Source organism: Mustela lutreola, chromosome 3 (assembly GCF_030435805.1).
Source record: "Mustela lutreola isolate mMusLut2 chromosome 3, mMusLut2.pri, whole genome shotgun sequence".
Classification (NCBI taxonomy): Eukaryota; Metazoa; Chordata; class Mammalia; order Carnivora; family Mustelidae; genus Mustela; species Mustela lutreola.
The window spans coordinates 30,749,470-30,762,267 of record NC_081292.1 but is presented as its reverse complement, the minus strand read 5'-3'; the positions used below and the strand labels follow the sequence as shown (position 1 = coordinate 30,762,267).

Sequence of the window (12,798 nt, the reverse complement as noted above, 5' to 3'; positions counted from 1 at the left end):
TGACTTGAAGAAAATAATAAAAACATAGTGCAATACTTACTGATACATAACAAAATTACTTAAATATTCAGTACAAAAGTTAAAATTAAAAAGACTAAAGGCTTTTGAGGGTATAAATAAAATAGCAGTCCATATGTACATGGCATAGGAAGAAAAGATGAAATGACATGTGGCTCATACAAACTAGGAACTTGGGATCCAGTCTAGAAGCTTGCATTCTGTTCACCTAACAACAGACAGTTGAGGCCAGACAGGGATAAAATACTGGACTCTGTCACTAACCATAAAACTTCTTCTTTGGAGTTCTAGCTCTTCCTTCAGAGCTCCTGAATTAATAGAGCTTTGTTTCTATCAGACAAAGCTGTAAAACTGCCTGAAGATAACAGTTCTCTCAAAATGAAGGGAAAAGAATCCTGCTTCTGGAATTACGTGATGTATTCAATTCTTTGTACTAAAGGAAAATACATATCTTTTACTTCTCTTCTAATATGGAAGGTTTAGTATCGTAAGCCAGAAGTAATTCATAAATTAATTATTAATATATTTTCTAGGTCTAAAAATCAGTCCCCCACCCTCATTCTGCCATGGATGTAAGTGAAAATAGAGGGAGAGAGAGAAAATATGCAAAGACCCTGGAAGAGAACTTTAACATAACCAAAGTTTTAGGTTATTTCAAACCTTTTCTTGGGAATGGAAAAGATCAAATATCTAGGTTTAGTTAATTTCAGAAGGTTCATAGGGAAAAGTTTCTTAGTTGCCATTATAAGCATGCCATGCTTTCCACTTCTATGTCAACCACTATGCTAAGTACTTCACATGCATGACTAGGTTTATTATCTGCAACAAATTTATGTGCTAATATGTACCCATTTTATAGAGGAAGAAGAATCTTAGGTTTAGATAGGATAAAATGGGAGCCAAAATTTCAAATTGGTTTGACTCATATTCCAAGTGCCATTAACCATGAAGCTTTTACAGAATTCATACCTTAATTGGTTTTGCATATTGATTATTGCTCATGGCTTCTAGTAGTTTATTTCATAAGCAATTATTCACCTGACTTGGCAGCTGAAATTATTTGTCTACAATTATTCATAGGCAAAAAAAGGACTTTTTCCTCTAATTGCTAACACTGGCCATAATGCCTGTGATAAGCAGTCAAAGGAAAACACCTGGGCTTTGTTTAGTCCCAGTCCAAATATATAAAAAAGTTTTTAATCCCTGGCAGAATTAGTCATGAACTATAAATGGTATAACCCATGAGTTCTTAATGAATGAATGGATAAACAGGTAGAGAGAGAGAGAAAAAAAAAAAAAAAAAGGGAGCAAGCAAGGAAGGAAGCAGGTTGCCAACGTTTTGTTGGGGAAAGAAATCAGCAAGTTTTAATACTATGATTGCCTCTGTCCAAGCAAACATCACAAGTTCACTGTTAGTTATTAGTGTCTCCTCCATTTACTTGACTTTCCATTCATAAACTTGGTACAGTACATTGTTAAAGCCATGTACAATCAGGTGGAGAAGAAAAGCCTCGGTTTCACACACTTTCAGATGCCTAAAACTGTTCTTGTCAACTCTGGAGGAACTGGGAATTGGCCCAAAACTTTTGTTATCAATCTGTCACTTACATCATCATTCATACGTGGTCCATGGGGAATGAATCACTAGATATTTGGTTTAGAAATGTCCTTTCATTACATAAGAGCACACAAGTAGACCACAATTTAAGTTTCTTTGTCTTAATACTTTTTAGCTCTAGAAATATGCCCATCAAAGTAAAAACATACAGATATGTACCAAACCCCTAGGAAACCAATCATTTAAAAAAACAGATCTAATATGGAAATTATATTTATTTATTCATATTCCTTCTAACATTTATACTTATTAATACATAAATGAGAACATGTAAAAATTATCTTTGAATGTTTAATTTTTCACATCCCACCAGAATATTTCTTCCATTTGGAATTTTTCTAAAGATAGTCATAAATTCTGACATTTCTATTTTGTTAATGCTTATAGAAATAGCAAGACAATGATTTACTTTATTTTGATAGGGACAATATGATGTTACATATTATTGGATATAATTTTTAAAATTTTTCTATTATATATCAAGAATCTTAGAAATGTATGGAAAGGTAAAGAGTATATCCCTTATTTATCTAGTAGCTTCCAGAATTTCTAACTGTGAGTAAAAAAAATTGTCTTTTCTTTTCTTGTCAAACAACAATGGAAGCAGTATTAGTCACAGTTTGCATGGAAATCTGCCAATAAAAGAAAGCTAAGTAACATTTCTTCCATGTCTAATAAAAATGTCCTGTGGCCTTTTGTGAGGACATAAAGTATGACTCCAGATACCTGCTAAAACAAAGTAAAATTGGAGGAAAGCAGAGAAACAGACAGTAAAGTCTCACTTTTTCTGTACCACTTACAAGTATCCTAAAGCCATGTTGAAGAATAAGCAAAATGTGACTTCAGTGTCTCTGTCAATCCTCTCTTGAGCTACGAAAAGGAAAGAAAACCTCCTTCCCCATCATAAGTGTACAAAAGAGGAGTCTTGCTGGTAAGGTTAGCATCTGTCAATATCAGGCATGGTACAATAGCAAAGCTGCTCTTTGAATTGTTTGCTTAATGAGATCTCCCAGTGAATGGAGTGTATCTGCAGCTTGGCGTTTCACAAGGAACACAATACGGCATATGGATTATTTTAGATAGGAAGGAGGTTAGTTTCAGTAAGCAAGAAGTGGAAAGTATGAAATAGAAGCTTTATTATTATACTTGAGTGTTTGCATTGAAAATGATTGAAATAGTTTTCTATACATTGTCCATAGGCTTGATAATTCATATTTTTTTTCCAGTCATCTTTTCTCTGGGCCATTCTTATTTGTATTGGCTTCTGTTCATTGTTTGTGTTCCATTTGTGGGCCACCACTATAGAATTTTAATGAGTTCCATGTTAAATACCTATTAAAATTCATTCTTTCAGAATCATTCTGTAGGGAGTAAGCCCGTACATACTCCCAGAGTTTACTAATATTCCCGACTACAAATGAAAATAATTTATACGAGTTCTTAAGAGCAATTCCAAGAAACATAAAACAACTACTTTGGTCTACTGAAAACTCCATATTCAGTTTCAAACACTCAACTTCCAACATTAATTCCAACTGCTACAATTTATTATGCACTTGTATGACAGGCAATCTGATGTGCACCATTTAAACTTGTCAACAACCTGCAAGGAGGTATTACTTTCTCTTTTATGGATGGGAAAACTAGGAACCAGAGAATTTGAGCACTTGCCCAAGGATGTGTAGTTATAATTTCAACATGAATCTTTTTCTCTATAAAGTTCAGGCTCTCTCATTATACTGTATCATAGTTGCTTCACAATGTACATAAAACAGCTTTTTTCTTCAAATATTTTATAGGACAGTTTTAGGTTCACAGCAAGATGGAGAGGAAGGCATAAAGATTTCCCATGTATCCATTATCCCTCTACCCCTACACATTCATAACCTCTTCTATTATCAATATCCCCCAGCAGACTGGTGTATATGTTACAACTGATGAACACATATTGACACATCGTCAACACCCAAAGTCCATAGTTTACATTCAGGATCACTTTTGGTGTTTACATAAGCTTGGACATGTATAATGACGCATCTATCATTACAGTATCACACAAAATGTTTTCATTGCCCTAAAAACCAACCTCAGATTTTTAAAATAACCTTACACAAAAGAATAGACATATTTCTAGGAACCATTAAACCTATTATGGCCAAATTCAGAGAATAGCTCATGGTGATCTTGTTTTCTTGGTCAGGCCTCAGAAATCTTGATTCACCACTCTAGAATGACTTCCAGGAGCTTCTTATAAAAGATTTTAACATAATTACCTGCATTTGTTAATCTGTTTTCAGTCTCAAACATTCGGAAACCTCTAAATGCCACACTTGGATTAGAAACACTTGGGTTTTATGACATAAGTTTTACATCTAGAGTTTCCTTAGTCTAATTTAGACCGAAGAAATCGCTAAATTAACTCCTCAAATTAGCATTTAGCTATTACTTGGAAAACTGTGAAAGCATGGTTTTATTCAAATACACATACTTAAGAAACTGAATATGCAGGCAATTCTAAATGTCATGGTGAAAAATTCTACACTAAATACTTTTGCAGGGAAGCTTGAGGGCTGCATACATATCTAGAAGAATTGAGCCATGCATTTCTCATATGTTCTTCCCATTTCACAAGTGGAAATAATAATATTATTTTTGCCATAGGCTTTACACACTGCTTAAAGTGGATGTTCTGGAGCCTGCTTGCATGTCTGTGAACAGGTTGTGCACTCCTCTTCTCAAGTCTGTGTGACTACCATCAAGCTGTTAACTTGAAACTGGTCATGGTGGGAGTACTTACCCCATGGAAAACGACAAAGGCGTCAAACGTAGCCAGTCTTGTCCGGTCCCCCACTACAAGCCAGTGGGAAATATTTACCAGCACACACTGATGAAGTGAGATAATACATAACAGTCAATATGAAGTGTGCCTTCATTCCTCCAGGTGCAGGAAGTATTGGCTGTTGATGGATCTCAGCTGTACCCCTCTGTGAACTGCCCTTAGCTGAAGGGAGCTGTCCCACACAAGACTATACCCCTTCTTCACTGGATAACCTGGTTGATGTGGGGATACAGAGACCTGAGCCTCAAAAAGCCATTCCAAGTCCAAAGCCTTTTGTGAGATCTGCTAAGGTCACTGTTTCAACTGCATCACAGTTGAACTTCTCCCTTTGCCCAGGCGTGCTGCTCTCTCTCCTTTACAAGCGTTGCTTCTGAGAGCAAGGCTCCTGAAACTGCACAAAAATCTCCTAGTGACTATCTCCCAGAGACTCTGACGTGAAACATAAATGTGACATTACCTGGCACAAAGGAAGTGTTTAATAAATGTCAGTTGTTAAAAATATATTTGTAACCATTCTTCCATTATACCTTAGGTCCTAATCTAGTTGGTAGAGATAGGGGAAAATGGTTTTAGGTATGTCTCCCTCATTATCTGCTATGGACAAAAATAAACTCTCAACAAAATAGTGGTTTTCTATAATCTTAGTTAACTCTTCAAAATGATGGATCTGAATGAAGTATATACATTTGGACACCTACATTTCTAAGTCAACCCCTACAAACAGGGTGGATTCTTTAGAGATTATATATGGTAAAAATCTCTTAAGAGTCAGAAAAAAAATGGCAAAATTTGATTAAACTAATAAAATAATTTTAGAAGTTCATCAAATTTATATTGCTGAATCTTAAGCATATGGTACTTTTAAGCTAACCACACTCAGGAGTCTTTAACTATAATAAGAATGCAAATTTCATAACAGCACATTTCCGAAAAGGATGACTAAGGAACAGTTTCTTCAGTAATCTGATTAGCTGATAAAAGTCTTCTTTGATCAATTTCAAAGAAAAAATTGAATGTGATGACCACATTATTCCCCTCCAGAGACTGCACAGGACCAAAGCATAATGAATCCCTAAGGAGAATTCAATGCAAACCACAGCTCGAAAACGTTGGGGAGCCATTCACAGGCATCCAGTAAAATAATATTCTGTGTACATTCTTGGTTATGCCTGAATATCATGATGACCACTAAGGGACTAATTACTTTATTTAGTCATAATACTTCTTAGAACTCTGTGAGGAACTTAACAAAATTAAGCCATAATAATTCACATATTGGTCATATATTAAAATAAAATTCTCTGACACATTAGAAAGACCATTTTAAAAATTTCCATTCATTGAGAAATCACATTAAAGGAATATTATTTGGCATTGATTTCTAGTATGGCATTCAAGCTCAGTTAACAATATATTGGCTACCTGCTTTTATAGGAGGATACAATCTTGATTTTTTCCTATTTATTTGCCAATTTATTAGTTTACTCAGACAACTCTAGACAATATATTACAGAAGGCACTGAGGATAATGAGATAAATGAGAAAGGTTATCCCTTTTACAGATCCCATAGTTTTAAAGAAGAGACACACATGGAAGAAATAAATTCAATTCCAAGCAGAGGTAATTTACTAGATGTTTTACTTGCTTTTGTAGATAATATCACCCTGCTCCCCTAGAACTTTTATCTCCATTAGCCACTCCAGGTCCCAGCCTTCTCTGTTGAAGGTTACCAGTCACAGATCTAAATTTCTGGACACATCAGTCTCAAACTGAATCTATGAGAGGTCTATCAGGGATTATCTCAACCAAGGTTTCCTACCTTTTGGATCTGGAGGGGAAGCTATAGGCAGTTATTTTCCTAGTAGGTGAATAATAAAGCCAAGGCAAAAAGAGATGAAATCAGTCCCATGCTTTCATCCATAAGATGCCAAGAATTGGTTTCTATCACTGATCCTGGAAGCAATCTGGGTATCTTGGATCAGAGTTTCTCCAAATCTCAACAAGAAGTGCTTGCTATGCAGGTACCAGGAGTGGTTCCAGGTTTTATGATGTCTAAAACCATTTGGGAGTTCTCTTAGAAAATGTGGAATTTAAAACAAAAACAGAGGATTATAGAGAAAGGGAGAGAAAAATAAAACAAAACAAACTCAGAGAGGGAGACAAGCCATAAGAGACTCTTACTCTAGGAAACAAACTGAGGATTGCTAGAGGGGAAGGAGTTGGGGAGATGGGACAATGGGTGATGGGCATTAAGGAGGGCACATGATGTGATGAGCACTGGGTGTTATATACGACTGATAAATCACTGAACTCTACTTCTGAAACTAATATTATATGTTAATTAGTGGAATTTAAATATAAATGAATAAATAATAAAACAATAGCAACAACAAAAAAAGAAATGAAACTTTCAGTTTGAATTAACCATATAGGCTTTTAGAAACAAATTCCTTACTGAAAGTATTGGTTTACAAATTACATCATATCCTCAAACCTCATTAATTTTACCTTTACAGATATTGAGTTTTGTAACACCCTAAGAGGTAAACCGAAGAGTTACTAAAATAATGTCTTATAACTAAGAAAGAGGATCATAGAACTGTTGACTTGTCTAATGCTATTGGAGTATCCATGTTTTCTATCTCAAATCAATAATCTTTTTTAATCTTTAAAATTTTTATTCAAACTAAAAAAGAAAAAGAATATAAAATTATAAATGCACAATCAGGGAAAACATGATTATTTCAAATAAAAAAGAAAATACACCAAGTTATTGGATTCTTAGAGAGCTACCTCTTTGATAATTTACCAGACATTGCTTACACAGAATTGCTTCCTACTTGCAAATTGGCCTCCTATAAAGAATTCTCTACAACATCCAGCCACTACTAGGATAGAGGCAGGTGCTAGCCTGATGCTCAGGATTTACAAGCTTCAGGATAAATCTGCCTGTAATGTCACGTGTGTCTAAAGTACAGTGGGATAATAAAGACAGAAAGGGTAGCCCTGGGTACTGAGACAGCTTTCCCACAGAGGTCAGCTCTCACAGGATGATTAATCAGCTTTCTAGAACAATGGAAGTGGGTGGGGCAAAGGCTGTATGAGCTCTTTGCCCTATGTTATGGTGTCAAGGAATAATAACGTGTTAAGGAAAGCTTATTTAAATGTGAAGAAAAGGTGATATGGGGGTGTCAAGTTGGAGAATCCCTCCACACTAGAATGTGCCTATTATGTATTTTTCCTTCCATTTCCGCTCTTCCTCTTCCTTTTTACTTCCTTGGCCTCCCAGCTTCTAGGAGGCAGGATACAAAGGCCAGCTTCCAGAATTTTTACAGACAGCATCTGCTTTCTACTTTCTACATTTCATCAAAACACAATATTTTATCCTTGCCTTTAAAGTAAACATAATACAACAGGCGCCTGGGTGGCTCAGTCAGTTAAGCATTCACCTTCAGCTTAGGTCATGATCCCAGGGTTCTGGGATCAATGTCAGGCTCCCTGCTCAGCAGTCTGCTTCTCCTTCTGCCCTTCACCCTGCTCATGCCACTCTCTGCGCGCTCTCTCTCTCTCAAATAAATAAAATATTTTAATAATAGATAAAATGAAATAAATATAACACCCAAAAAGGGAGAGAAAAAAAGGAGCAGAATTGTAAATGGCCAATCTTTTCTCCTTTAAACCAAGACCCTTAAGATATTAAGAAACTCTTAAGTTTCTTATTTAATAAGTTAAAACTTAATAAACTAATTTAATATAACAAATGTTACCTTTTCCATATGGTATCTATGTTACCAAAATTTCACCAACATGGTGCTAGATAGAGTGCAGTAGAAAATCAGAGAAAATTTTTTAAGAGGAGGAAAATGACATTCCATATTTTTTTAAAAAATTAAAATCAAGTAAGCTCAACTTTTCACAGAATTTACACAATTCCAATATTGGAAAGGAATGTGAGTCCAAACTCTTCTGCCCATCCACTCTCCTTTCCTGATTCACAGAAATGAAACAAAATAAACAAACAAACAAAATGTAGATACAGTGGTTCCTGGTAACTCTAGTCAGAACCAGTCTGCTTTAGTCAATAATACAGGTTAAACTAAAGAAAAAACGTTGGTTCCTGGTTTCTAGAACTGTGAAGGGGACATTTATGTGTATTCTGGAGGAATGGGAGTTGGGGGAACTAGTCTGTGTAAGTTCCAGGGTTGAATTTTGCTTTGAAATTTCTATAGCAGGAGGGTTTAGGATCCTGTAACAATTCCCACATCTCATTTTTAGACTGTAAGTACCCTACCAGACATCCGGCCCAATCAAACTGTGATCTCAGTTCAAATATCAGAGAGCCAGCTCTGAGGCATTTGTGAAGCAGAAGTTGATGCCTGCAGAACCTCCGTATCCATTCTGTACTATTCTAAATATCTGTTGAAGCACTGCTTCCTCCTTCACTTGTAGACACCATCCTGAAAGTGCTCCTATCTACTCAGGATGCATGATCACACCTGGCTGGCCTGTCCTGAGGTCAATGTCCAGTGTTCTGTGTCCTCAAATATGTCCCCCTGGTCAACATTTTTCTCTTTGATACTCCCCTTGTTGAGGTAAGATTTTTCTAGAGTAACTGTAATTGCCAATGAAGATCTCTCTGCTACTGAATTTCTGAAACTGTATGAATGTTGACTTATTTCGGACTCTCTGCTGGTATTGTGCCCCGTTGTGGCCTACAGTAAGGGCAAATCCCTATGTGAAGGAGTCAGCATCTTCTCCCAAAAGGAGGGCAAGGGGAAATGGGTTCTTATCCACAATGTCATATATTGAGAAGATGCAGTTCCCAAGATAGGAAACTGGAATTGGGAAAACCGAAATAAAGGTAGGCATTAGGGTTAAGCTGCCTAACTCTACCCAGAAAATAGATCCAAAAAAGAGATCCTCACACCGCCAATTCAAGAAGCCACATTTTGAAAGCCAACTTGTCCAGTAGGTGAATTTTTAAGGACCAGGCAGGACTATACTTTCCATTTGTTTTTGTTTTTGTTTTTCCCTGTGGCCTTTTTCCACTTTTTCCCTGTGGCACTTATTACCATGAGAGTTTTTTTTTTTTTTTAAGATTTTATTTATTTATTTGACAGAGATCACAAGTAGGCAGTGAGGCAGGCAGAGAGAGAGAGAAGGAAGCAGGCTCCCCGCTGAGCAGAGAGCCCGATGTGGGACTCGATCCCAGGACCCTGAGATCATGACCTGAGCCGAAGGCAGCAGCTTAACCCACTGAGCCACCCAGGAGCCCCTACCATGAGACTTTTAAATGCAGCAATAAGCTTTGCGTGGTGTAATATCCTATATTAAAAAACCAGTCAAAACAAAAACAGACAAAATGGTGCTATCATCACATATGTCAGAGAAAACACAGGTCTTTCCCAAGATTCCATCTTCAGCTCCTCTTCTTTGGTCCTTCCACCCCTCTTTTTTTAAGGATATCCTAGTTTCTAGTTCAGGCCTCTCGTGGACTTTTGTACTGTGGTGATGCTGGGAGTTGTTTTCTTTCGCTTTTTCTAGCACTGACACTGAACAAGAACAATCACAGCACCTGTCAGATGCATCTTTAAGCAAGGGCACACATTCTGACAGTGACTGACAATAGCCATGTCACCAGTAACAGCTAACTCTTGTAAGAATCACATTTGTCATTTTGACTTCTTAGCTCATTCTCTAAACAAGTTGGCAAAATTCTGAACCCACACAGAGGCATTTTAGAAAGTATTCATTATATTACTAAGTGTCTGCCTTTAAATCCTCAGGTAAAGCTAAGGAAAAGTTATTCAATGTTGCCTTTCATGTACTTTTTTTTTTTTTTTTTGCCTTTTATGTACTTTGAAAATCTGACTTCATTTCCAAATATGTCAGAAAAAATTGTAATAGAATTTTTCTATGTTAAATCAAACATATCAGGTCATTTTTCATGGTCTTAGAGTTATTAAAAACAAAAACAAAAGGCAAAAAAAACATTTTAATATTGAAGCTGTTTTAGAGAATGGATAATCAGGTTATTTAAGGATAACTAGCTGTTTATTACTCTAATTAATAGATGCTTATATGTTACAACTTCAAGCTGTGAGATGCTATGGTACCCCTTCCAGGGCCACGAGGGAAAGCAGAGGAGGAATCATTTAAAGTGTGAAGGAACACAGTGAGCCTCAAATAAGGTGCAGCCGGTTACTGCCATGAGTGAAACCAGGATTTACCAGGGAGGCTTTCTAATCAGCATCTCATCACTTAACAGTTCGGTTAACAAATTTGGACCAAAAAGCAACTGAAAACTTCATCTCTAATTATCAACCCCCCTTGAAGCTTAAGTTCCCAAAGGCTTTGCTAAGAGAATGGGTGTCACTAATCAATAATGACACTGAGTGAGGCACTCCCAAGGAGCTCTCTTTCTTAGAGATGTATGTTAACCCAGCAGGAAGAGTCTGCAATGAAATGCTTCTTACTTCAGGGTTAATTATTTGTCTTTTCCCCTCAAAGCCAATGGGAGTGGCAAGAAAGTATGAAAGCCTAATGCTGAATTCCAAGAGGGCAAAAAGAATCAACTCTGCTGGATTCCCAGCAGCTAGTTGGTTTTGGATTGCTTTTGTCTTGGTAAGGGAAAAATTGCTGGGGTATGGTCAAAGGATAGTCATTGTTTTATAGTGTAAAGGAGTTTTCTATAGATTATATTATTTTTGAAATGCAGGCCTTCAGAGATCTTTTGTTTTAGGACACTAGGACAAAATAGTAATTTGTTAAGATCTACATAAAAGTAAAAACAATAAAGAGGTAACAAAAATATAAACCACACACCTGGGTCAATAACTGGGTTACATTTCATTTCTGGAGAAAAAAAGTCCATTTGGCATGTGGATTATTTTTCATTTAAGATAATACACTAGGATGCCTGGGTGGCTCAGTCGTTAGTGTCTGCCTTCGGCTCAAGTCATGATCCTAGGACTAGTCCTGGGATCAAACCCTATATCGGGTTCTCTGCTCGACGGGAAGCCTGCTTCTCCCTCTCCTGGCTTCCCCTGCTTGTGTTCCCTCTCTTACTGTTTCTCTTATCTCTCTGTCAGATGAATAAATAAAATCTTTAAAAAAATAATAAATAAATAAATAAATAAATAAATAAATAAATAAAGTGATAGGCTCAGTAGTGGCCTACATATAAATCAACTCCTTGGGTTGGACTCTTGCTTCAGGAATCTACTGAAAGAATTTGTGTCCCTTTTTTGTTTGTTTTAGAATTAAAATTTTTAACTTTAATATATAGAAAAAAATCCTTGAAGAAATTTTAACTCTTAAGGTAATACTTAATGTTTTTGGAGATTTCACAAAAGTTGTTAATGTGATAATTAATTAAAATTAATTTACTATTTTCTCAATAGAAAATCTATTTTAGACAATGGTCTTTATGGGGTCCTGATAATATTTCAAAGAATGCTATGTGCTCTTCTCTGTAACATCCTCAGGTTAATTGTTAAGTATTTACTGTGTATTTTGTAGGACCTTCCCCATCTTATTATTACTTTTGACATGCCTCATGTTGACTGGTCTCAGTTTCCACTAGACTATGCCCCTTGAGGGCAGAGCTCATGCTTATTCACACTTCCTTGTCTAGAGCTCAAATATTTTTCCTAGATTGCATCAGTCTTTGTGGCAAGCTAAATAATGGTCTCTCTAAAGATGTCCACATCTTAAACCTCAGGATCTGAGTATGTTACCTTACATGGTAGAATAAATTTTGAAAATGTATTAAAATTGAAATTAATTCAAAATTAATTTAATTAAATAAGAATCTTGGGATGGAGTCTTTTATCCTGAATTATCAGGGTGGACCCAGTGTAATCACAAGGACCTAAGAAGAGGGAGACAGGAAGCACAGCACCAGTAGGAAAAGATGTAACCATGGAAGCAAGAGGTTGGAGTGATAAGATGAAGTAGTAAACAAGACAAGAATTCCAGGTGGCCTCCAGAAGCTGAAAAAGGCAAGAGAATGGATTCTCACCTTAGGTCCTCCAGAAGAAACCAGATTGGCCAAAATCTTGACTAGGTTTCAAGTATTTTGATACAGTAGCAATATGAAACTAATATAGTCTGTTATGATTTGGTATATTAAAACTGTCTATTCTCTGTGAATTCCCCTTTGATGAACCTTGTGCTGTTACATGTTCTTAGAAGAGGCAGAAAATGAGAGGTGAAAACTCTTACGCTCTAAGCTCAAACTTCCTGGGTTCAAATCTCAGCTCTGTACTAATTAGCTATCTGACCTCAATTTCCTTTACCTCTCAAAATCTCAGTCTCCTC

The 12,798-nt window shown here is 36.3% G+C and overlaps 1 protein-coding gene across 2 annotated transcripts in view; it reads right to left on the bottom strand.

Annotated features, from left to right (window-relative positions):
• ANGPT1 (angiopoietin 1) overlaps positions 1 to 12,798 on the bottom strand; it is a 252,183-nt gene that overhangs the window by 172,566 nt on the left and 66,819 nt on the right. The gene's annotated exons all lie outside the window — the stretch shown is intronic.